Source organism: Podarcis raffonei, chromosome 1 (genome assembly GCF_027172205.1).
Source record: "Podarcis raffonei isolate rPodRaf1 chromosome 1, rPodRaf1.pri, whole genome shotgun sequence".
NCBI classification, from domain to species: Eukaryota; Metazoa; Chordata; class Lepidosauria; order Squamata; family Lacertidae; genus Podarcis; species Podarcis raffonei.
Window position 1 is genome coordinate 92,146,326 of NC_070602.1, and position 25,135 is coordinate 92,171,460.

The window sequence follows — 25,135 nt, forward strand, 5'->3', positions numbered from 1 at the left end:
TTGTTACCTTTAAAACTCAACAAATATTATTCCAAAAGAAAAAAAGAAACCAAAGCTTGTAAGAATCCATCCACAGGTTCCATTTCTTACTAGGACACACACAAAAACAGATTGCAGGGGAGTTCAGAATCAGCCCACCTAACTAATGTCCTAGGGGTCATTCATATTCTGAGGAGAAAAATTCTAATAGCCCAGCCAAACATGTATGAAGATATTTTAAGAACTCAGCAAACGATGTGCATCTTCGTAATTCCTGGTGTTTAACAATTGTAACTTTAAGAGAAACATCAGATCAAGCCCACAATGGGGGTATTCTAGGAAGTGGAGCATGAAATGTCCTGTTTTAAGAGCCATAAGTGTTGGCTGCTTGCACTAGTGCAAAGTTCTCAAACATTCCAAGGAGGCCTTTCCACACTAACTTGTCATGTGAGAAGCCCCTGGCTGTCAGTTATACAACTAACCTCAATGAAGGCTGCCTGTCTCAAGCCATTCATAGGCAGGTGTATTTCTGCCTTGTAGAGAAGCTTCTGACATGTACATCACACCCACCAAGGGTGGCCAGTACTGCTTATGGTGCTAAGAAACCTCTTTGAGGGAAGTTTAGAGATCCAAAGCAATTCCACTTGCTGAGGCAATATTTTCTTTTGAACTCCAGAGCTATAAAACTTGCAGAACACCAAGATACACAAAGCATCTGCAGACCCCACACAAGCCACACCACAGTCATGTTGTTTCAGACCTAGATCTTCAGTTCACATCCACTGGAGACGTCAGAGGTCACAACATGAAAAAGACCAACCAACCTCCTTTGAAAGCCACAATCCAGACAAAAGGAAGCTTATATTTTGGAATGGAACAATATGAACACAGTCAAAATTATCTTTATTCTGATCAGGATCTTTAGACACAGTAACATCAAACAGTATGTAAAACCCTTTGATGGAAATTTAATTCTTTTAAAATATGCACAAGGTAATTGAGAACACATTTTAGAATACTTGGTTGTAAAAGCAGTAGACCTGCAGCTGCACAGCACAAACAACACTGAAACCTTTTCCTTCTGCCTGAAAATGATCTCGTGGACATTCACCACCACGATGCATAAATCTTACCTTGAAACCAATTCTTCAAAATGCCCCTACCCCTAACCATTGAGGTGTATAGGGAAAGACCTGCCCCTAGTGCTTAAGCTTTAAAATTAGACCTTTTATCATGAAACCACAACTGTGAAATTCCCTTCTCAAGGAAGCCTGCCAGGACTTTGGCAGAAGACAGGTGAGATCTTTCCTTCTTAGGCAGGCATTCAAACATATTTAATTTTCTGAATAAATTGTTGGATATGACTACTGCTACATACTTTTCCTGGTTTTGCTGTATATTTAAATAACGGCTAGAATGCAAATCCCACACACAACTTTCCACATGCACTGTTGTGCACAGGGCTGTCTTAAGCATATGCGGCGCCAGGGAGCAAAGATCTGCCCAGCGCCCCAGAGTTGCTGACATTTTTTTAGGGGGGGGGACCCCAAAGTTGTTGATTATTTTTTTTTAGGAAAGGTTCCCCAGAGTTGTCAACCTTTTTTAGGGAGCTGACACCACACTTGTCTCTACTCCAGAAAGAAAACAGAAACAGGTGTCTGGGGCTGCAAAGAGGAAGGAAACAGACCGTGGGGGGGCCGTATATTAATACCCCACCTTTTCCCCTGACAGGACTCAAGGCAGCTTACAGACCCCACTAGGATCCCACCCCACAGGGTCCTTCAACTCCAACTCTTCAAGTTCCGCCCATTCGTCCTCAGGATCCAACCATCCCATTTATGACACTTCTACAGGACTCATGACAATACTGGAGCTAAGCAGTTCAATTATAGCTAGTTCTTAAAAACACACAGAGAGACAGAGAGAAATTGGTTGTCTTCTCAGAATCCCTAACGATGATAAAACTGATACCTTGGAAGAGGCCTAGAAAGAAATGCAGAGTCAGACTTTGTGTATGCCCATTTTGGCATTAGGAAAGTGGTGTATCCGTCCATTTGTTCCTCACTTCCTGAGCCTTGAGTAGAGGAAAAACAGTGTTGGAACTGGCCCAGACCATTCAAACTATTAGAGTGCACGGTCACTTAACTGAATTCAAGCCTAACACAATTATCAACCAGTTGTCCTGCAAAATATACATATATTATAAAATAGCGGAGTCTTCTGAAGAAATGCAGAGCAATTTAGGGTTATTACAAATAATCTCAAGCCATTACTTGTCTGTAATTAGAATGATTGAGGTCTGAAGCTTGCTGCTTGGTTTGAAGGAATGAAAACTCCTAGGCTGCAGCAATCCTTCAAGATAGTAATTTAGAGGGCTGTAATAGCATGAAACAGGACCCCTGACAGATTCCTTCAATTACTGTAATTCCAGACACATCAAAAGGGTAGCTCACTTAAGATTTTTACAGAGGATTAAAACAAATAAATAAGCATAACCAGTCCCTTCAATTTAATCGAAAAGCATTTTACTGCTGGCACTAGATTAGTGTATTTAACTAGCAAAAAAATAAACCAATGCTCTCTCAATCAAAATACAGTGCCACCTCAAGAATATCATCACAAATAATCAGATGTCAGGCACATTTAAGCCCACAAAAATCAATGTTTGTTTGTCCATTAGTTATAGCATGTGACACAGGACACCAGTGTGTCTTTTAGTTATAGCATGTGACATGAGATATCCTATAGGCACCACCTGCATATTATTATTCTGCTTCTATTATCTGGATTAGGAGCAGGGAATCTGTGGTCCTCCAGATGCTGTTGGAATCCAACTCCCAACAGCGCCACCTAGTATGAGCGATTGTCAGGGGTGGTGGAAATGGTTGTCCAACAACATCTGGATGTCCACAGATCCCCTGATCTGGATAATCCAAGATTAAGAGGTAGCACATAGATAAAAATGGGCATAAATATTTGTTCTAATCCACATACACTGCTACTTATGTGAGTGCTGCAATGCCAAAGAAGCTCTTCCTCTGCGAACAGGGAATGTGCAAGATGCAACATATCAGCATCAGATGACTTGCTCGGTTTTCCTCTGCCAAATGAAGTAAGGTGTGTGGTTACATGATGCAGGTCCTTCGTAGTAGTGGCACCCAGGCTTTCCTTACTGCTTAGGTTCAGAAGGGTAGTGAAGACACTTTTTTCAGAGAGCTTTTGGGATAAGTGATCATTGAGTATTGTTCTAGATGTTTTCTGACTATTTGGATCATGTTGCTTTGGTTTTCTTTTGCAACTGCACCAATTTTTTGTTGTGCTTTCAGTATTATTTTGTTTACACTTCATTTTCCTGTTGTCTAACAGGCAACAAGGCAGGACATAAATGTATGCATACTTTATATCGGTGATTCCCAATCTGTAGATCGTGATCAGGAAGTAAGTTGCTAAGACTGTTCAAGTGGGTTGTGGGTTTTATTAGTAAACTCAAAATAATTATTGCTTTTAATCTTTAACGAGTATGATGAATACGTCTTACACCTGAAGTGCTCTTTTTATCTCAGGAGAAGATTTTCATCCGCCCCCTGCTTCAAGCTGTCCTGCCATTTACCTACATTCTAGTATTCCACCAGAAAACTTTTGGGAGGTCTAGACTTTTGATTAGCTTCCCATCACCCTGAAGAACCAGGCTGAATGGCTGAAAAGAATTATCCTTTTTAGCTTCAGTCATTGAAGAACTAATCTAGCAGTGGCAGCAGCAGCTACCCTCTGAGTGAATGAAGAAAGCGAGGATGAGAACATTTGCTTGACCTCTCAGCCTTTCCACTGTGGTTCATATCTCTAGTGTTTTGCTAACAGAAGAAAACTTCTCCAGTGCACTGATGAGGCTCAGAGACTAAACATAACATCTTCTGGTGTGGCTTCACTTCAAATGAAAAAATATATTCATTCTCTCTTCCTGCCGTCTGCCTGTGGTGCCAGTGCCAAATCTGGGCAAGAAGACAAAATTTAAGTATACAAAAGAATGCATTAGACACAGCGTCCAGGAGTTTGAAAGTATAAAGTGGACCAGTGGGAGATGTATGACTGACTCAAGTAGAAACATTTAATCAAAGTTCTATGCAACTAGCCCCACTCCCCATCCCTCCCCACCCCCTGGTGGGGTGATTGCCCTCCCTGAACTAATACCATGGGCCATGCTCTATCCAGTACACATGCAAATTATTCATTCGTGAACATTTAGGGTCAAACTCATCTTAAGCCACATTCATTCCCTAGACATTCACTTCTGCTGTGTGCATTAATCTGCTCCAAGTCTATTTTTTTCTTAAGTGTTTATGTTTAAACAGTTTTATTGGGGAGCTGTTGTTTTGCAACAAAGCAACCTAACTCTATTTCCTGATACTGACAGATCTTATCCTCTGAGCATCCACCCATAGGCAGAGTGCGCAGGAACAGATGTGAAGAGAATGCAGCCAATAGCCTATAATCTGACAGGAAGCAGCTAACACCTCCTCACATCCCAAAATCTTTATGGTACCACCCATGTGTTTTTCCTCTGCATAGTGAATCCCTACAACTACATAATAGAAGCACTTAGGACTCTTGAACGCAGCATGAGAAGGACAGTACAGGGGAACAGATGTGGGCACTCACTGTTTCTACTCCCAGAATTGCAACTCTCCCTGGCCCCCCCCCATTGTCTTTTAGATGTTTGTGGGCAGAAACCACATTCCCAGACTTAGGTCTCTGCCAAATGTCTAGGTTGCCCCCATATGATTTTGTAAAACAGCTAGGGCATTGCTTCTCTAAACTTTATGAAATAAAGTGCCCTAATAAACTTACAAGAGTGCCTATGTTCCTTCCAGTCTAAACATCTCAACGAGAGAATATACCCACATGGATCCTTCACTCCTTCAGCCATTTCTTCCTTTATACAGCCAGTTCCTACACTGACCAATGTGGTGTGGAGAAAGTGAATAGACAGAACTCTTTGGTTATTTTGGATTGGAAGATGCAGCATTTAAATAAATAAATAAACATGTTCTCCCTCTCCCATAATACTTGAATTCAGGGGCACCCAAGGAAATAGATAGACAAGCCCCTGCGGGACTTGACATCTTTCCGCAGGGCCTGCAAGACAGAGCTGTTCCACCAGGCCTTTGGCCAGGGCACAGCCTGACTCCCTCCCTCGGCAATCTTCGCGGAGCTCTGGCCCAATGGTTGCCAGTGGCTTGAATTAATTAATTTTATAATGGATGATTTTAGAGTGTTGTTTATGCTGTACTTTTGTACTGTTTTATTGTTGTTAGCCGCCCTGAGCCCGGCTTCGGCTGGGGAGGGCGGGATATAAATAAAATTTATTATTATTATTATTATAACATATTCAAGAAAGATCCCCCATATATATTTTCCCATCAATGCACAATTAAAATAGGGAAGTTGCTGCCATATACGTGGTGGTGACCACAGCCTTAGAATGATTTCAGCAATTCCATGGAAAATCGAATTATTAGCATTTACTGGCTGTAATGGCTAAATGCAATCTCCATGTTCAGAAGCAGGAAGGGCAAAGGCCTTCATGCCGTGATTATGGGCTTCCCAGAAACGTCTTGCTGGCTATTTTGTAGAACAGGAAACAATATACTAGATAAGGGTTGGGGTGCTAGATGTTGTTGAGTTCTATTCTCATGAAGGCAGGGTTGATGGGAGCCGGAGTCCAATAGTGTCTGGAGGGCCACCATTTACCCATCCCAGAACTAGATAGATCTTTGTTCTGATCCAGTTGGTCCTTCCTATCCCCCATTCCTTTTTTGGCTACTACACTGAATGGCTTACAACTCATGCCTCCCTCTTCCTGCACAACAGCAGCCTGAGTAACTGATAGGCAGCAATCTGCTTCAGAACCCAACTCCCCTGTTTCAGTAATGATGTGACCCACATTGCAAAATCCTGAGATTTCCTTTTGTTTAGGCTATAAGCAAGGTTGTTGATGGTTTACAAAATGTTTGGGCAATGAATCACCTAACTTATATATAAAAATATATTTGTGCACATTACCAAAGCATCAGTGTAGCTGCCTTCTGAAGTAACTATAAGGTAATTTAAGAAACAGAAGAGAGGAGTTATTGCCTTTGGCGCAGAAGCTAAATTTAGTCCAGAACCCCATAAATCAAATTCAACATTTAGAGCAGTGGCTATTGTAGAAGAGGGGATTTCGGGAGGTACGACAGCCTTTTTTGATATTTGGGTGTTATTCCCTCACACAATTAATGTAACATGAGAGGAAAAGCATAGTCTTCCTCGTATGAGGGCAAGCTACACATTGGGGAACGTTGGCAATGGAGAAGCCTGATCAAGGCATTATTGGAAGGGCCCAAATAGTGTATCACGGAGAAGTGAGTAAAGCTGAAACCTCTGTGATTGGCACAAGACCATAAGCAAGCCATTTTCCTATTAACTACAACAACAGAAATGGGAGTTTAAGTTGATTTTCCAGCGAGGAAGGGGCTGCTGCCGCATGGGAAACGATCCACAGCTCTCCAAAAGAGTGAATGTTAACAAATTATTGCACTTCTGCTCCTTGTAACTGATTATTTTATTTTATTTTACATTCAGTAGTGTTGGGTTTATTAACAACCACTTTGTAATATTAGGAATAGCACCTCAGACAAGTTTAAGCAACCAAATATTTCAAAGGTTTCCTAAACTGATTTTGATTTTTTAACAAAATAAGTTTCCTAGTTTGAGCATTTTGCAAGGGAGGGAGAGAAGGAGAAGATAAATCACCTGTGCTCTGCAGGTTGAGGGCCTCCTGCAGATACCATCTTAATCAGGAGTCTATTCCACACAATGTAGGAATTGGGCCTTTAGTGTTGTTGCACCTGCCGTTTGGAATTCCCTCTTCTTGAATATCAGAAAAGCACCATCTCTGTTGTGTCTTTGGCACCTACTGAAGACCTTCCTCTTTTAACAAACCTTTTAAGCAAGTATCTTTCCCAGTCTGGAATTGCTTAAGGCAGTAGTTTTCAACCAGTGTGCCATGGCACCCTGGGGTGCCTTGAATGATGGTCAGGGGTGCCACAGGCAACACTAGCCTCTGTCCATCTTTTCTTCCCTCCCTTCTCTGATGCCTTCTTGCATCTCTGCCTCCCAAAGGCTTGCACAGCTGTTTGTTGCAGCAGCCCTGGCTACAAGCTCCCCCAGGCAAATGGTGCCTCTGGGGCTGGCCAGTGGGTGCTTCCCAGGCCCCTCTGGGCAGAGGGAGGAGGCACCTCTCTTTGGGGTGGAGGTGGGGCATCAGCTCAGAGACCAGGAGTGGCAGTGCTGCTGCCCAGAGTACTTCCAAGGAGAGGGGAGAAGAGAGGAGACTGAGGGAACACTCCACAAGGGCCCATCCACACTTTCTTTCATTCTGTGATTTCAAGTCAAGGGTTCAAGAGGGGGCTTTTTGACCCACCAGTTTCCCTGGAAAACCTGCTGTTTACTGATGAATCAGAACAAATCTAAACTGGGGTTTTTGTGGATTGATGTTTGTTCCAATTGAGCAGTAAACAGCAGGTTTTCCCAGGACAAAAAAACCCCAACCCTATCAGACCCGTGACTTGAGATCATGGGACAAACGAAAGTGTAGATGGTCCCTTACAATCCATCCAGTCACAGAGACCTAACGAATAATGTCAGTGCCTCCCCAAGATTGCCATTTTCTATAGAAGATATATTCAATGCACTTCTAAGCTTCTGTTTGAACAACATCACTATGGAAACAGATCTGTGATGCCCTGCACCTTCATCAGCACTTCTGTATTTAAATGCTCTTCTTGAATTTTCAACAAAGCCATTCAGTGAACCTTAACTAATCTAAGATTCTGTTCGGATTCTCTCTTCCCGCTCTCTGCCTTCAAAAGATACTTTCCCACCATCAGTCCTAGAGTTCTGACACAACCTGATTCCTTGCATCTTAGCTCAGTATCTTTAGTGCTCTATTCAGTACTACACAACCAAAAGTGGAATTATTTTGATTTAAACTGCACCTTTTCAAAAGCTAACCTTTGAATTTTTATTTTGCAAAAGGCTAGAAACTATTTTGCACCAATGACCTGTGTACAACTATACTTCTCTAAGATTTATGGCTGATAAGCAAGCTGCTTTTATTGTTCAATCACAGGTTTCCTTACTCAATATAAAATCACATTGTATTGTGCTTGGGATGTTGAAATTTCTGACAATGATTAGCTCAGCTGATACGATGGAATGGAATGTTGACTTGCACAGGGAGCTAAACTGTTGACAGTCCAGATTCTGTGAGGGAAGGAAAATATGTCCATTTGCTTGGCATTAAAATGTCAAAGAGCCAGGCTGATGACTGGGATGAAGTCTTGACACACTGAGCCTGTATACACATTATAATTTTCTCTTATCCTAGTGTGCTCCCACAGCTAGCTTTTGAATCAGTGCACTGCCTTGTCGTGGCAAAGGGGCTTGAATAACTCAGAGAAGCTATGAGCTATGCCGTGCAGGGCCACCCAAGACGGACAGGTCATAGTGGAGAGTTTTGACCAAACGTGATCCACCTGGAGCAGGAACCGGCAAGCCACTCCAGTATCCCTTCCAAGAAAACTCAATGGACAAAGAAAACTGGCATATAAAAGTTATGACGCTGGAAGATGAGCCCCTCAGGTCGGAAGCGTCCAACATGCTACTGAGGAAGAGCGGAGGACAAGTACAAGTAGATTCAGAGCTGATGAAGCGGCTGGGCCAAAGCCGAAAGGACGCTCAGTTGCGGATATGCCTGGAAGTGAAAGGAAAGTCCAATGCTGTAAAGAAAAATATTGCATAGGAACCTGGAATGTAAGAACCATGAACCTTGGTAAGCTGGATGTGGTCAAAAATGAGATGGTAAGAATAAATATTGACATCCTGGGCATCAGTGAACTAAAATGGACGGGAATGGGTGAATTCAGTTCGGATGACCATCGTATCTACTACTGTGGGCAAGAATCCCGTAAAAGAAATGGAGTGACCCTCATAGTCAACAAAAGAGTGGCGAAAGCTGTACTGGGATGCAATCTCAAAAATGACAGAATGATCTCAATACGAATCCAAGGCAGACCTTTTAACATCACAGTAATCCAAGTTTATGTACCAACCACTGATGCTGAAGAAACTTTCTAGAAATGACACCAAAGAAGGATGTTCTTCTCATTATAGGGGATTGGAATGCTAAAGTAGGGAGTCAAGAGATAAAAGAAACAACTGGCAAGTTTGGCCTTGGAGTTCAAAACGAAGCAGGGCAAAGGCTAATAGAGTTCTGCCTAGAGAACAAGCTGGTTATCACAAACACTCTTTTCCAACAACACAAGAGACAACTCTACACATGGACATCACCAGATGGGCAGCATCGAAATCAGATTGATTATATTCTCTGCAGCCAAAGATGGAGAAGCTCTATACAGTCAGCAAAAACAAGACCTGGAGCGGACTGTGGCTCAGATCATCAACTAGCTGCAATCTGAAAGGAAAACACCCAGGGGCAGGAGACAGAAGGAAATGTACATAGTAATAAATGGGCTGCAAAAAAGAAACCAGAAGTAAGGGTAGGTGGCTTGAGGAAACGGAGAAGAGTGTTAGGTAATTGGGGCAAGGAGGAACTAATCAGAGATAGAACAATGTAAAAAACTTCCTAATGGTCAAGAGGGTCTGCGTGTTATGGAGGTAACAGGTAGGCAATAGGTATACATACTTAGAAGCCAAATCAGTGCTCAAGGCAAGAGACAGCGGGCTTAAGGAATAGACTGCTAGGTATACTCTGCAGATAATTCTGCCATTTGTGACTTCTTTTGTCATTGCAGCATTGCAAGTGGGCAATACAGGAGGGCTTCATGACAAAATATTGATTTGAACTAACCAGCCAATCAGATGCAAGCTTTTAGTACAAATGGAAATAACAGTTCCAGTGATTGCTTTGGGAGCTGCTTATACTTTGGGCTCCTTTGAGAGGAAAGGAGGGGAAGAAATGCAATATTGAAAGAATGAATAGAATTCCCACTCCCTATTAAACTACTCTATCCATTAATACCAGCTGGAATTCTGCACCATGTAATCCTAGGTGGCGGGGTTTGTATATCATGTCAATTTATTACTCTAACAGCTATTCCACAAATATGGTTTTTTTTTAAAAAAAAATTGTATCTTTTCAGAGCTTATATACAACTGAAATTATATATTTAACTCTTTTATTCATTCTTTTCCAGTTACAGAGACTGAAGTGTACCTTGACTGAAAAATTAACCACAGTTAGAATGAATTATCTCTTGTAAGTCATAGAGTTTGCTGAAGCAGCTGTTACCAGACATGGCCATTTTAAATAAGGACACATGAATAATTATATCAGCTTTTTGGAATGTAGCAGGAATGTACAAGATGTGCCAGCAAGAAGGTTCAAGCAACTGATGGTTGTCTTCCTAAAGTCAAAATATACAATTTAGCTTGTACATGGGCTCTGAATTGTTGGTTGTGTAATTTTTATGTTTGACAGTATGAATGGACATTATATAACTGCTGTGTAAGCAAACCGAATACATGGGGTAGCCTTGTCTCATCCAGTTCTCACTGAATTACCAAATTTCCCAATTTACTTTTTTAAAAAAAAGTTTTGGTTGGTCTTTTAACCTCCCCACCCCCCACAGCAGGGCTCCACTGTTTTTAACAGCTATGCAACATGTGGCAATTTTAATAGGGAAAGCTTTTCTTGTCACTGCACCTTTATCCTAAAAAAAAGAGCACCTGTTGAATTTCTATCTGTCATGTAGCTGTTAAAAGCATGGCAGCATTGCCCTGATGGGGAGCTAGTAACTCTAGTTTCAGGTCCTCTTATTTGCAGAGGCAAGGACACTGAAATCGTAATAGCAATAAGCAAAACATGCTAAAGGCTTAGAAACCATAGAACAAGCTAATGGAAAGTTAGCAATCTTACTTTAGTTAAGACCAAGGATACAATCAGATGTACACTTTTCTATGTATGCCCAGCTGAATTTAGTGGGGCTTACTCTTAGTCAAAAAATGCTTGCAAAGCTCTTCTTTTTTTAGGAATGGACTAAAGGTGTTTCACATCTAGAGATAATAATTTCAAAATACAGTGGTACCTCGGGTTAAGTACTTAATTCGTTCCGGAGGTCCGTACTTAACCTGAAACTGTTCTTAACCTGAAGCACCACTTTAGCTAATGGGGCCTCCTGCTGCTGCCGTCCCGCTGGAGCACAATTTCTGTTCTCACCCTGAAGCAAAGTTCTTAACCTGAAGCGGGTTTCAGGGTTAGCAGAGTCTGTAACCTGAAGCGTATGTAACCTGAAGTGTATGTAACCCGAGGTACCACTGTAGTTGATTAATTTGACTAAGAGCAACATGCTCACTGTAAAGCCTAGCTTAGCAGCTGCCATCACATTCATGTGGGTGCTAAATAATTTTGCGCAACAGGCAAGTTCACAACATCCCTGTATCATGTGCTAAATGTTCTTCCCCATTCCAAAGCTGCCTGTCCCCCTACTTCAGCCCATAAGCACTTGAGCTTCTTACATTTTTCTCCAAAGGAAAAAAAGAAAACTAGAAATCTTTCCTATACATTTAAGTGAAAGCTGAGATTTTTTCCCATTTTCATCATAAATCTGGCAACTTGAGACTTAAAACAACAACCCCATAATCATTTCTGATCTGTGGTTTAAAAAAAACACAATTGGAAAAATGGCATATTTCCATCCCGCAAGCACATGGTCTACAGAAGCCAGTGAGAAGGTAAATATCCACTGGGCCTGCTGAAAGATGATGAGGTATTACATCTTGGTTTTCTAAGGATTAAGAGAGCTTTCATTTGTGATATAAAGTCATGCCACTGCACAGTCTTCCAATACATACTGGCCTTCCACAGAAGTTAAAGTTACCGCAAAGCTACTGGTTTTTAGCATGGCAACAGCAACGAGTGGTATTGATTTGCTGTGACTAGCTTAAAAGAAAGCCATTTTATTAACCCTTCACCCTCCCACCAAAGCTACATCCCACACAGCCAATCTGCCTGCCAAAAAGACCTGGATATTATATCACTGCTACACTGTACAGGCAGTGGCACAAGCACTCCTGCACATTAATCAAGTTGTCATCAGTATTTTAAGGCTGTAGGCATCCTCAAGGAGAAGAAAAGAGAGGAAGAAAGGCCTGGGTAAAATAATGAGTAGTCAGGATCAGTCCCGAGAGTCTGCTTTCATTTAAAATGAGACATATGACTCCCAACTTGGCTTATAGCATGTAGATTTAATTCACCACTTCAAATAGAAGCAATTAATGTGCATGGCAACATGAATTCTTGTAGGGGAAGGAAAGAATGAAATGGCACATCCTTTGTTATATTATTTTCTCCATGGTAAGTTTTCAGTACAAATCTCTGTTATCCCATATTACACAGTGGCAGATACATTTGTGTGCTATATAAATATGGACAGTACCAAACAAAGAAGCTTATTAAAGTCTGAGAGGCTTCCACAGCTGTGGGGGAAAGATAGAAACTTCTTCCTAAGCATTTATGTGCATGACATTACAAAGCCAAGAGCTCAGAGTTAAGCCGTTCCCGCACCTCCTCCAAAACAAATGTATCTCTACCCCGCCCCCTTACTGACGATGCTCGGCAATCACTTTGTTTGTTCATGTCTTCACACATTCCTATAGGAGAGCCAACACACCATAGTTTTGAAATCACAGATAAAAACACAAGATAAGAGCTTGTAGGAGACCTTGAACCTTAACTGGTCAACAAATCCCATTTCTCGAAGGATGTTCTGATCTGCGTGACCTCAGAATTAATAATCTCCTGTGGAAATGGCAGAACATCCAGAAACTTTGGTAAAGTACATAGCGCTGGCATGATTTGAAGACTGTGAAAAGAGTTTGATACCTCCCTCTCTACTAAGTATGGATATCATGGAGCTGTAATCAAGAATTAATGACTGTATCTATGACTGTCAGTAATTGGCAAGAACCGGCAAACAGCAAATGAGTTGAGGGACATTTTGAAGTTCTGCCTAGTAGTGCACAGCATGGCGGGGTGGTACCACTCCCCTGGCCTCCAGTCAGCTGCCCTGCTGCAAATGCACCAGTGGAACCAATCTAGCACTTCCGGTGGTACATTTGTAGAGAACTCACTGATATTTCCTACCTCCCAGTGAGCAGCAACAACGCAACTGACCAGAAGTCAGATGAGCTGCAGTACCTCACCAAGCTGTCCACTACTGCTCTAAGCAGGATGTGTTTGGGAATGTACACAAATTTCCCTTTGCCTGTCCTCTCCCACATTTCTCTTGAGAAACACAGCAGCTTTCAGCTTCTAGTAGAACGCAATGGAATCAATGGGCTTACGCCTGACTAAGTCTGCATAGGATTGGACTGCAAGAGAAGCCCTACTCAGGCATTCAGTTTGCGCAATTAATAATTGCATGGACTGGGAGAACAGGACCACATTCACTGGCCCAACCCTTGCTCTGCCCATGCATGGGGGCAAAGGTCTGAAGGACAGGACGCAGCCTCCTGTTGGCACATATGTTTCTTGCACAATTTGGAACTCTTCATACCCCATCTTCACTCCATGGGGAGGCTAGACTGTCCCACAGCTCTCAGCTTTCAATGCTAGCAACTCCTTGTCCAGAGAGGAGGTGGCAAGGAGGAAAATGAATACATTTATTCTGATGAAAAAGTAATCATGGGATCCTGATCCAGATATGAGCCCCTCTCACCATGTTTTCCAATTAAAATTGGTTCCTCCCTACTCGTAAACAGCAACGCTGGGATCAAATTGCATACAGGAAGGGGCAATTCTCAGATGGAACCAAAGAGGGGATCTGATCTGGATCAGGGTCCCATGTTTGCTTCTTTGACAAAATTAAAATGGCCACTTCAAGCTTTTAAAAAGTGTGAATAACATACTTTGTAGTTTGGCCCTTGTTGTGGGCTAGGAGAGCTGAAAATAATGCCCATATATTTCACATCTGTCAGCCAATATGATCCTTTGGTTTCTGATAGTACATGGGTAGAAAAATCTAAAAAGACCGTGATAGAAATTTTCACAGCCCTCTAGCAGCTATGGTGGATCATTTACCAGAAGTACAGTGGTACCTCGGGTTAAGAACTTAATTCATGCCGGAGGTCCGTACTTAACCTGAAACTGTTCTTAACCTGAAGCACCACTTTAGCTAATGGGGCCTCCTCCTGCTGCTGCGCCACCGGAGCACGATTTCTGTTCTCATCCTGCAGCAAAGTTCTTTACCTGAAGCACTATTTCTGGGTTAGCGGAGTCTGTAACCTGAAGCGTATGTAACCTGAAGCATATGTAACCCGAGGTACCACTGTAATGTATTTAGCATTAACTCTGGAAGGGTATACTTGATTCTGAGCAAAGTAACCCTTCAAATGAGCTGTGAAAATTTGTGTTCCAGGCTTTTTAGACTTGTCTACCCTTGTACTATCTGAAACCAAAAGGGCACATTAGTTGCCAGAAGTGAATTTATTTCAGCTCTCCTACCGCACTATTGGTTAACAATTTACTATTCATCTACAGTTAAAATATGTGGCTTTATGGGTGACGAATCAGTGCAACATCTGGCCCAATGAGCACAAGAAACAAGAATCTATGACCTCAAGGACACCTGTTTTCACATCATGCCTCACAGCCACAATTAGCTCTGCATTGAGCCCTACAGTTTTTTGTTTTGCTTTTTTATTTTAAAAAACCCCCAATGATAACAGGAGTTGTAATTTCTTACCAGTAAAGGAACTAGAACAGCAAATTGGTAACATTTATCAGGCAGATAGCAGTGTTCACATCCCTTTGGGATTCATGGAATTTTCCTAAATCATAAATCAAAAAAGATTCCTTCTCAGGTGACAAACATTTGTCAAGTGGGGAGAGAATAGAATTGCTGCAAAGCTTTGTGCAAGATATAATACTAAACATATTTAGTTGGAACTAAGTAGATTCATCTGAAACCATGGGGCTTACACTGAAATCAATATGTGTTTGACAAAGCAAGATAAAGCTGGCAAAATTGGATTTGCATGACATGTTCTGACTGAATTCTTTTGCATGACTGAATTCTTTTGCTAATGACAATTAGTTTTGAATAAATAAAATGCAAAAGTAATTCTAAATTAAGACTTTAAGATAGCTGATGGGTAACAATAACATTTCAAAAAGATGAAACAATAATTAAAACGTATTGCAAAGGGCCTGTGTGCTTCTGTCAGCTAAATCACTTCACAAGGCTGAACATCTGGATTGGAAAAAAATCAGATCTTAATTCCTATACACTGCATGATAGAATGGATTTTTTATTTTTTACTAAGCAGCCAAAATCTGCATGAATTCACGAGCAGACAAGAATATTTTCCTTACTAAAGTTTTTTTGGAAGGGATTTGCATCCAGTGGATGCCACTGGAATTCATAAAAATCAAAACTTCCAAGTTTTCTTTAGCTCTGCTATAATAATAGACAGGAAAAACTTCTATGGACTTTTACATGTAAATTTTGATATGGCATAAATCACTTCAAAATAATTATTCAATGTTTTAAGTTTTGGAAACTCAATGTATACTTGCTCTGAATCCATTTCCCCCCACTCCTACTTGTTATATAAGGGAGAACTATTGAACTAAAAGATGCAAATTAACCTTTAATAACTTTAAAATAGTCTTTTTTTTATCTAGGACTATTTGTTTCTTTCCCCCACGATTTGCAGGATGCTTGTTTCACAGTAGACATTTCACAATGGAATGTACACCAGTTTCGCTTCCTAGCAATCTAGTGCCAGCAGATGTACTTGATTTAATGATTTTTTTAAAATCCAACCAAGGTAAGTACATGTTTGAATAGGGCATCAGAATAGCATGTGTTTTCACAGCAGCTTTCTCATCAACATCCCTTTACCCATCACACCAACCAAACTGAAAAAGTTGGATCTGGCTAGAAATGAAAGGGGCTTGCAAAGCAGTTATAGAATAATAGGAGTGGAATGTCAGCAAATCAACACTGGCCAGTGACCATGGCTTGCTAGCTGCAGCGTATTATACAATAGTGATTAAAAAACAAAAAAAGTTACTTATTATTTTTATTCACAATTTTTTAAAGGAACTCTACTCCATATAAAACACCCTACCCAGTTCTCATGTTGAAATTGATGTTCTAGAGTTTTCTTCTTCTTGTATAATGGCTACTCTCATATCACCCTGCTCATGTACTGAGATTTCCCTCAGCAGAGGCTTTCCTTTAGATGCCCTATCACCTGAGGAGAGGGCAAGCAGCAAACCCTAGAAAATGCCTTTTTAGCAATGGTGCCCTGTTTGTGAAATTCCTTTCCCAAGGAGACTTGCCTGGCAACTCACATTCTTCTATTTTCAGTATTGGGTAGGTAGAAACTGCATGTAGCTGCTGCTATAGTTTTTTTATCATGATATTCGCTTTCTGTTGGGTATTTTTATTTTCGTGCACACTGCCCTAGACAGCGTATGCTTTTCTTAAATAAATAAATATTGTGGATTATAGAATCTTAAATTTCTCACCTTCACTCCCAAAACACTGCCATGATACCCCCAATGTCCAGGAACTGGCAGCAATTCAACAGAGAGAAACAACCATCCAGGGGTGGTGAATTGGCAAGATCAACCCCAGAAGCATATAGAAAAAGCACTGTTTTGGTGATAATACACAGAAATCCTCCTCAGTTATTCAGTGTAGAATATAGCCATTGTGCCCCCTAGCCAGTGATGGACACCAACTTGTTCCTGGCCCTTTAACAGCAGCTTGATCTGGTGACATTAGCATGTGCTAATGCTTATGCAATGAGGTGCCTTATATGCAGAACTGGATTCCTGTCTCCAAATGCTTGTGCTGCATTAAGGCTGCATTACGACTCTTACTATTTTATGGTTGTTCAATCACATACCAACAAATCCAGATCCCACAATTAAAGCAGATTTGGCACTCTTGCCTTCTTCTCTCTCCCCACCCCCCACCCACCTCAATGAACTTTTTGCAGTAAGGAAAGTGATGGGAAAGTGTCAGATAACAATTGATGATAAGATGAAAAAGCCACACACAAAAATCAGAATAAAGGCTCAATAAACAGTGACTATTGTATAACAACCCTGCAAATTGATCTGAATGTATGTTCAAAAAGTGGGTCATCAAAGCGCAACCTAAATCTGTTAAGACTCTGTTGTTTTATCTACTGATTTCGGTAGATCGAACTGCTGTAAATTGCACAGAAGCAACCTTGTTTAAAATATTTATATTTAGTATCTCTGGAACTATACAGTGGTACCTCAGGATGAGAACGGGATCCGTGACTGCACATCTGCGCGTGCGCAGGTCGTGATTCACCGCTTCTGTGCATGCGCATAACGTCATTTTGACCGTCTGTGCACACGCAAGCGGCGAAACCCGGAAGTAACGTGCTCCGTTACTTCCAGGTCACCGCAGAGCACAACGCGAAAGCGCTCAACCTGAAGCATATTCAACCTGAAGTATGATTGTACAATGAAACCATCAATCAGGAAGATCAACCAAAGAAGAGTCGTCCTGTGGCAGAAGAAATAAAGAGAACCTGAGTAAAATTATTAAAGGCTCTCCAGTGTTTCTCAACCTTGGGTCCCCAGATGTTGTTGGACTACAACTCCCATCATCCCTGAGCTCTGGCCTTGCTAGCTAGGGATGATGGGAGTTGTAGTTCAACAACATCTGGGGACCCAAGGTTGAGAAAGGCTGCGAGTCTACCCAAAGAGTCAATATCAGGTACTCTACAGCATAGCTTCTTGTGCATCATCCTAGCGAGTGAGGAATCGAGGATCAGCGCTTGTTTCAGTCAGTTTAAGTGAACTGCTACACATCTGGGTGTTCACAGGTTTCTCAACAGCTGTATGTCGAGTACAATGAGAAAGAAAGATGAGAACCAGCACTGACCCAAGCCGTTTTGCTGCCTGAGACAAAGGGCAAAGTCGAGTGCCTTTCCTTCCATGTGCAGAAGCTGACTGGACTTCAACACTGGCAACAGGGCAGTGACCTCCAGTGCACCTGAGAGCTGGAGGCTATTTTAAGGGGTACATGGAAGCCTGTGTGGCACACATGGGTCTGATCTTAAACAATTGGGAATGGTCTGGGAGCTCAGCAGCAGCAGCTAGATAGATAGAGTGTTACTGCTGCCCCACAGCATCTGCTACCTAGGGCGATTGCTTCACTCTGCCTAATGGTAGGGCCAACTTTGGTGAAGAGGTAAGAGATACTGGGTGGGATTCAACTAATGAGTCCCATCAGTGGAAGCCCTGCACAATGACTTCCACTTGTGTAGTGGGGCTTTCCCCTCTCTCCTCCCCTCCTCCCCACCCCCAAAATTGGCACAGGGGGTTGGGAGAACCCCTGGAACAGCACACTAGAGGAGGAAAGGGGAATCATTCCATCTTGCAAGCCAGAAAGCTTGCGCTGGTGGAATGATCCACTTAGCACAATGCTGAATTCCTCCAACAGGCAGTGTCAGCATTTAGTGTCATACAGATAGTGAAAATCACTTTTTTAAAATACTGAAGCATATGGGTTCATCATGGATCCATACAAGTGATGAAATACTGTTACACTGTATTATCTATTATATTCCTTCCCCTTCCCTCCGGCCAGGATGATTATATGAGCAGGATCCATTTAAAATCCATCTCAAGGCATCATCCATGAACAAGCAGCGTGAACGTATTGCAACATAAAATTTTCACTTTTGCACCCACAGAAATAATTCCATGCACGATAACAGTTGAACAGGCAGAAAACTATTCCTGTGCACGGAGGATTCTGATAGGGTTCAACAGACCTCCCCTAGCACCATCCAGCCTGCCCCTCTTTGCCGTGCAATAGACAGAAGACATAATCATGCCTGAAGCAAAAGACAAGACAGCACTTAAGCCATTCCACATACAGAATCCAGCCAGACTGGCAGCTGAGTCTTACACCAGCAGAAGGACAGAGACCTCCCACACACAACAGAGAAACTTAGAGGGTGCTTTGTAAGGTATCTCAGGGGGAATTGGTGCAGGGGGTGCTGCGTACACTGCTGGAGGAGGTTGTCTTATTCTACCTAATGGTAGGGCTACAGTAAGGTAAAGATAAAGGGACCCCTGACCATTAGGTCCAGTCGTGACCGACTCTGGGGTTGCGGCGCTCATCTCGCTTTATTGGCCGAGGGAGCCGGCGTACAGCTTCCGGGTCATGTGGCCAGCATGACTAAGCCGCTCCTGGCAAACCAGAGCAGCACATGGAAACGCCATTTACCTTCCCGCCAGAGTGGTACCTATTTATCTACTTGCACTTTCACGTGCTTTCAAACTGCTAGGTTGGCAGGCGCAGACACCGAGGAACGGGAGCTCATCCCATCACGGGGATTCGAACTGCCGACCTTCTGATTGGCAAATCCTAGGCTCTGTGGTTTAACCCACAGTGCCACCCGCGTCCCAGGGCTACAGTAGTCCTACTGCAAATTATTCACTAGTAACTTGCAAGAAATGAAAATGGTGAGGCAAAGGTGGGGAGATACACACAGACTCTACACAGAGACCCTGCAGTCCCCTTAAAATGCATGTAAGTGGACCATTACCCAAGAACTTTTTCTCCATACCTACCACCAACTTCAGGCACATGCTCATTTGAAGAAACATAATATATACTGCAATTAATGGCAAGTACAGCTAGCAGCAATTCCTGAAAGTAATGCAGCACTTTTCCCAGCCAGTGCACCCAAGAGTGATTACTATGTACTTCTGGCTCGCACATTATGTTTTGCTTCAGGAGTCCTTGCTTAGTAGGCACCACTTGCATGTCTAAAAAGTATACTATTTGAAAGGGCCATAGCATTCCACTATCATTACATGCACAAGTACACATAGCTCCTGCCCCCTGGAAACATGTTGTATCTTAACAGACTTCAGCTGAAGGTGGTATTTTTGCTCCCCATCTCTTCCATATCACTCAGTCAAGGTTACTGGATTGAGAGGACATTGGTTCTTAGTTCCTTTTATTCCTTGCTATGTAAAGCAGGTTTGTGCAGTGTTTTTTTTAAAAAAACAAATACATAAGTACTTGCACCTTGTTTTTTTATTTAAAACAACAACAAGGCGAAAGTACTCATATATCGAGTGTCATGGGTGTCAGCACAAAATGGAGGTCATGGGCAGCAAAAAAAAAAGAGGTGTTGGTATTCTGTACAAGTGAATATTGTCACCAAAGAAAGCTTTGTGTGCGTCAGGACTTTATCAGGACTTCTGCTGGTTCCAATGCAGCCTACACAACACCTAACAACACTCCATACAATACAATATTACAAAGGCACAAACAGCAGGCTAGTGCACTTCCAAGTACAATTCTATGCATGTCTGTTCCTAGGTAAATCCCATAAAACCATCAATTCAGGGCTCAATGGGACTTATCCTCAGGTAAGTATGCCCAAAACTGTCCATAATAATTCCTTATGTTACAGATAGGTAGCCGTGTTGGTCTGCCATAGTCAAAACAAAAAAATTTTTTCTTTCCAGTAGCACCTTAAAGACCAACTAAGTTAGTTCTTGGTATGAGCTTTCGTGTGCATGCACACTTCTTCAGATACTTCTTCAGGTATCTGAAGAAGTGTGCATGCACACGAAAGCTCATACCAAGAACTAACTTAGTTGGTCTTTAAGGTGCTACTGGAAAGAAAATTTTTTTTTTGTTTTAATTCCTTATGTGTTCAAGTCAAGCATGCACAAAAGTCAATATTCTTTGCTATGTGAATCTGTGACTGAAATATATCAGACATTAGTCCCAGATAGTGAATCCTCTTTAAAACCTATTATAGTGGGATATTCAGGAAGCAAAACAGCTGCTGTTGATCATAGACACCAGGAAAAAGAAGTTGGGGGAACTGGTGTTCATCAAAATGATTCAGAACAATTGATAGGATTTGTACAGAGGGGGAAGGAAGGATGGTGCCTGGTTCTGGGCATGTGTTGGGTGGGAGAATGCGGCCCTTCAGGTCATGTGAGGAGTTGTTTTCAAACAGACTTCTGAGACAGAAGTAACAATTGAATTAGTCAGTTCAGATAGTTCCCACACATCGAGGCTCCTACAGGGCGATACTTTCAGAAAGTTGAAAAGGGGAACAGCAGCAGAAGTTGTACATTTCAGGCAGAGGGCGAGGAGTAATGGTGACCTTCGCTGCACAGATTATGGAAATAAATAAATAAAAGCCAGAGGCTTCAAGTAACAAACCGGAGAAGTTTCTTCCTAAGCTGCGCGCCAACCAAGATTCCCTCCTTGTCACCTCAGCGATTCCCTTCAAACGCTCCCTCCACAGAGACGCTCTAGCAGTCCCCCTCGCGCCATTATTAATTAAGAGGAAGTCACTGCTCCAAGGCAACCTGCACGTTTCACACACACACACATACAGTCACTTCCAACACCAAGCCAGCGACAAACCAAAGCAAAGGCCAAGAGGCTTTGTGCCTTGCACGCCCGGCCAGAGCTATAGCTGCACCAGCCCAAGCCGCCTCTCTCTCTCCCCCCGCCCCCTTTGCATTCATTCTCCACCACCAGACGGCTGCTGGCATTTTTCAATTAGGTGCGAGAGAAAACATCTTTGTGAATGGGGAGCTGCTGTTGCTGCAGCCGCAGGACACTCTCTGCCTGCCTGCCCGCCCCCCCTCTTTGAAAGGTCTACAAAGGTGAGGGAGATCAGTTAAACGAAACGCGCAAGCGCGAGTCAAAAGCACGTCTCCTCGGAAGTAAATCCCAGTAAGCCAAGCAGGGCTAAGGCTTTAGCAGGATTGCAGCACTGTTTCATACAGATTTACAGGGGGTGCGGCTGGAGGAAACTCCCCCTGTGGTAAACGGGATTTGCTCCCACGGCAGATCTGCAGCTTTAGGATTACAAAGGATTGGTTAGGAAGGACTGCAGCCTCAGTTACTAAGCAAACGCACTGAGGGAGGATGGCTAAAAAACCCAAGCCCACGTTTCAACGTGGAAAGAGGCGCATCATATTCGCTACCGCTCTCTAGCCATTATTATTGTTAAATCTCTCTTCGCCTGCACTTAGCCTAAGGTGACCAGAATCGGGGGAAAGAGACCCGCATCATCGGAGGCAATGGAGAAGAGGGAGGGAGAGACTCACCGCGTTCGCTTTGGTTGCTGCCGCCGCCAGTCAAGTTAGAAACTCCCGCCGGATCTCAGTCCCCCGCGCTCTCGCTCCGTCCCCGCTTGCTCAGTTTCTTAGCGACACGGTCCAGACGGCTCCCTTTTAACTCCCCAAGGCTGCCCCTTTCGAAAACGTGGACTGTTTAATGCCTGGGGAGCCTTATTAGGAAATGTTTGCAGGAGTTGGGAGCAGGCGGGACATCGGTTTTTGTGCGTGTGCATGTGGCTGAAAGCGGGGTGGGGGGCGGAGGAGGTAATCAGAGGCGGCGGCAGCAGCAGCAGCAGCCCTTCTGCACGGACTGCTCGCAGTTTTGACAACAAGCGTTGGTGACCTGCAGCCAGTGGGAGGGGGAGACGAGGCGGGGATGCGATAGGAAAGGCTGGAGGTGCAGAGTGGAGAGCAGACCGGCGCGGCGTGAGAGAGACACAGAAGATCACACCGCTAACAACTAGTGATCCATAGCGCAGGCAGCGTCGCCTCAGACCTGAAAGAAACCCGAGGGGCGTGCGCACCAGACTCCGTTGTCGTTGTCACAGGTGGAATCCCCTCAAAAAATAAAAAGACCGAAGAAGCGTCCTTCGCATTATTTGAGTAGATGACTATTGTCAATGCAAGAAAGGAGTCATTACAAAAATAATAATGAGTGCATCTTTTCTAACTATAGCTGAGCCAAGATTTCTCATTTTTTTCCTGATAAAGTTTCCTGGATTTTTTCTTTTTCTCACTACCTTAGAAAAAGGCCACTTTGATGAATTTTCTCTGAATTTTCTCCACTCCATTTTTGTTTATTTGTTATTTATGAGTGGTAACCACCATTTTCTAAAAAAAAACAAAAAAACTAGAGAACAACAGTGGTAAGGCAATTTGGACACTGTAAAATGATGGCTAGGCTACCTATACAAGTTGCCGCTTCTGCCACTTGCAGCAGTAGGAAACAAAAAGATAAATCACCCTTAGGTTAAGTAAGAAGGAGCTATACTATTGCCTTTGCCGGGGGGGGGGGGGCGGGCAAAGGCAATAGTATAGCTCCTTCTTACTTAACCCCAAGGAAAATGTAGGATAACTCATCCACCCCCAGTAATTTGGCAAAATGCTCCTCTCTTACTAAAAATAATCAGATCTGGCAAAGCATCAACCAGTTCATAGAATGGTAGAACTGTAGAGTTGGAAGGGATCACGGGGGTCACTTAGTCCAACCCCCTCCAATGTAGAATCACAACTAGATCATGCATGGCAGATGGCCATCCAACTTCTGCTTAAAAGCTTCCAATAAATTAAGCGGAACACCATTATCATAGAACTGATACGCACAATGTAGTTCCCTGTCCCTCCATCCCCCATCCCCATCATACCTACAATTCCTATTATAAAAAGTGGGCGGAAAACCAGGGAAATAAAAGGTGATTAAGCTGGTTCCAACACTTCTGCTTTTGCCTTCCGGGAGTTAAACATAGTTGGAGTAAATCTATTATTCACCTTTAGACTGGTTCTAAATCCTTGTTTCAAAAAAAAGGAACACCGATACTGGGAGACCATCTGCTACTTCCCTTCCTATTTGAACTCAGTGTTTGGTATCTTCTAAAATAAAAGGAACAATATGCCTTATTTGATGGGCAAGATAATAAAGTTCTACATTAGGAAGTCCCTCCACCCCGTCTCTCAAGGGGAGATATAGCTGCTTTCCTCTTATCCTAGGACGTTTACTCATAAAAATAATATAATTTAATTGCCTGCAAGGATTGCAGTTGCTTGGACTTAATCCAAATCATAAGAGAATAATAGAAGAAAAAAGTAAGCTTAGGGAAAAATCTTGTTTTCACTGTAGGCTGGTTTCTACATACACTCACATATTCCTCTCTGTTGTCCATCCAGGCAGGCCAGAAGTTCAAGGACACATTGGCCCTCAAGGAGAGTGCAAAGCAGGGCCCCTGAGGGGTGTAGCTGGGGAGAGTCCCAAGGGCCAGAGAGAGAGGCTTGGAGGGCCACATTTGGCCCCTGGCCCTGAGGTTCCACATTCCTGTCCCAAGGGCTCGGTCAATACAAGGTTCTTCACCACCCCAGTGTTTTCCTCCCCATATCAGTCCTCTGGCATAGGTTAGGTTGAGATACATGACTGGTCAGTTTCATAGATGAATGGGTTTGTAAACATGAGTCTCCCTCGTCCAAGTCCAGCACTGACCACTACACCATGATGATTACCAGACACTGAGAGATTACCTTGCCTACAGCTCCTACATGCCTCATCATTTATCATTTGTATTGGGCATTTGGCTGATCACTATAGGTGAAAGGAAAGGAAAGAATCCCCACCTCCTTATTTGCATTACTGCAAAGTTTGCTTGAGCATGTTGTAAAAGCAGTTAGATGTGTAAACACGACAAACAGGAGATAAGCCTCTAGAAATAGTCCACTCACTTTTGTTTGTGTACATAAGGCCAGGCATTGAATATTTGTCCTTCGCTCTTTTAACTCATGACATCATTCACATGTGAGCCAAGGGCAACTTTGGAAGAAAGGCTCTAGACCCAGCCATATTTGTTCCATATGGTTTTGTGGGTAAAGGGGTTTTGATGGAAGAACATGCTACTTTTATCACTAGGTACCATACAGTACTGAAAATGAACTGAATCTGAATGGTCATGTCCCTCACACACGTTAAACCAAGCTTTCTGCTAAGAGTACCAGTGCTATATTCCTTCCCTCCACCCACTTTTGTCAGGGAATTTGAGCACGGGGGTGGATGAGGCAATAAACTGAAACCAGTATATTTTCTCCAGAAATGATCCAAATAATCTGATTGCTGCGATTTTATCTGGTGAGGTGACCCCACCTTCTTGCATCCAGATTCCACACCCAGCCACAAGGAAACCTTTGGCAGTTGACCAAGTGCCTCCCAAGGTTAGGGAGAAGTATGCTGTG

At 42.8% G+C, this 25,135-nt stretch overlaps 1 protein-coding gene across 2 annotated transcripts in view; it reads right to left on the reverse strand.

Moving 5' to 3' along the window:
• The window catches only part of MYLK (myosin light chain kinase), a 180,148-nt gene extending 157,547 nt beyond the window's left edge, over positions 1-22,601 (reverse strand). The window contains exon 1 of one of the 2 annotated variants that reach the window (XM_053404081.1): positions 22,193-22,601. The gene's annotated coding sequence lies outside the window, so the exon portion shown is untranslated. Of the gene's footprint in view, positions 1-21,293; positions 21,443-22,192 lie in introns of those variants that run through there. The other variant, XM_053404091.1, reaches the window with a different exon arrangement.
• Between the last annotated feature and the right edge of the window lie 2,534 nt (positions 22,602-25,135).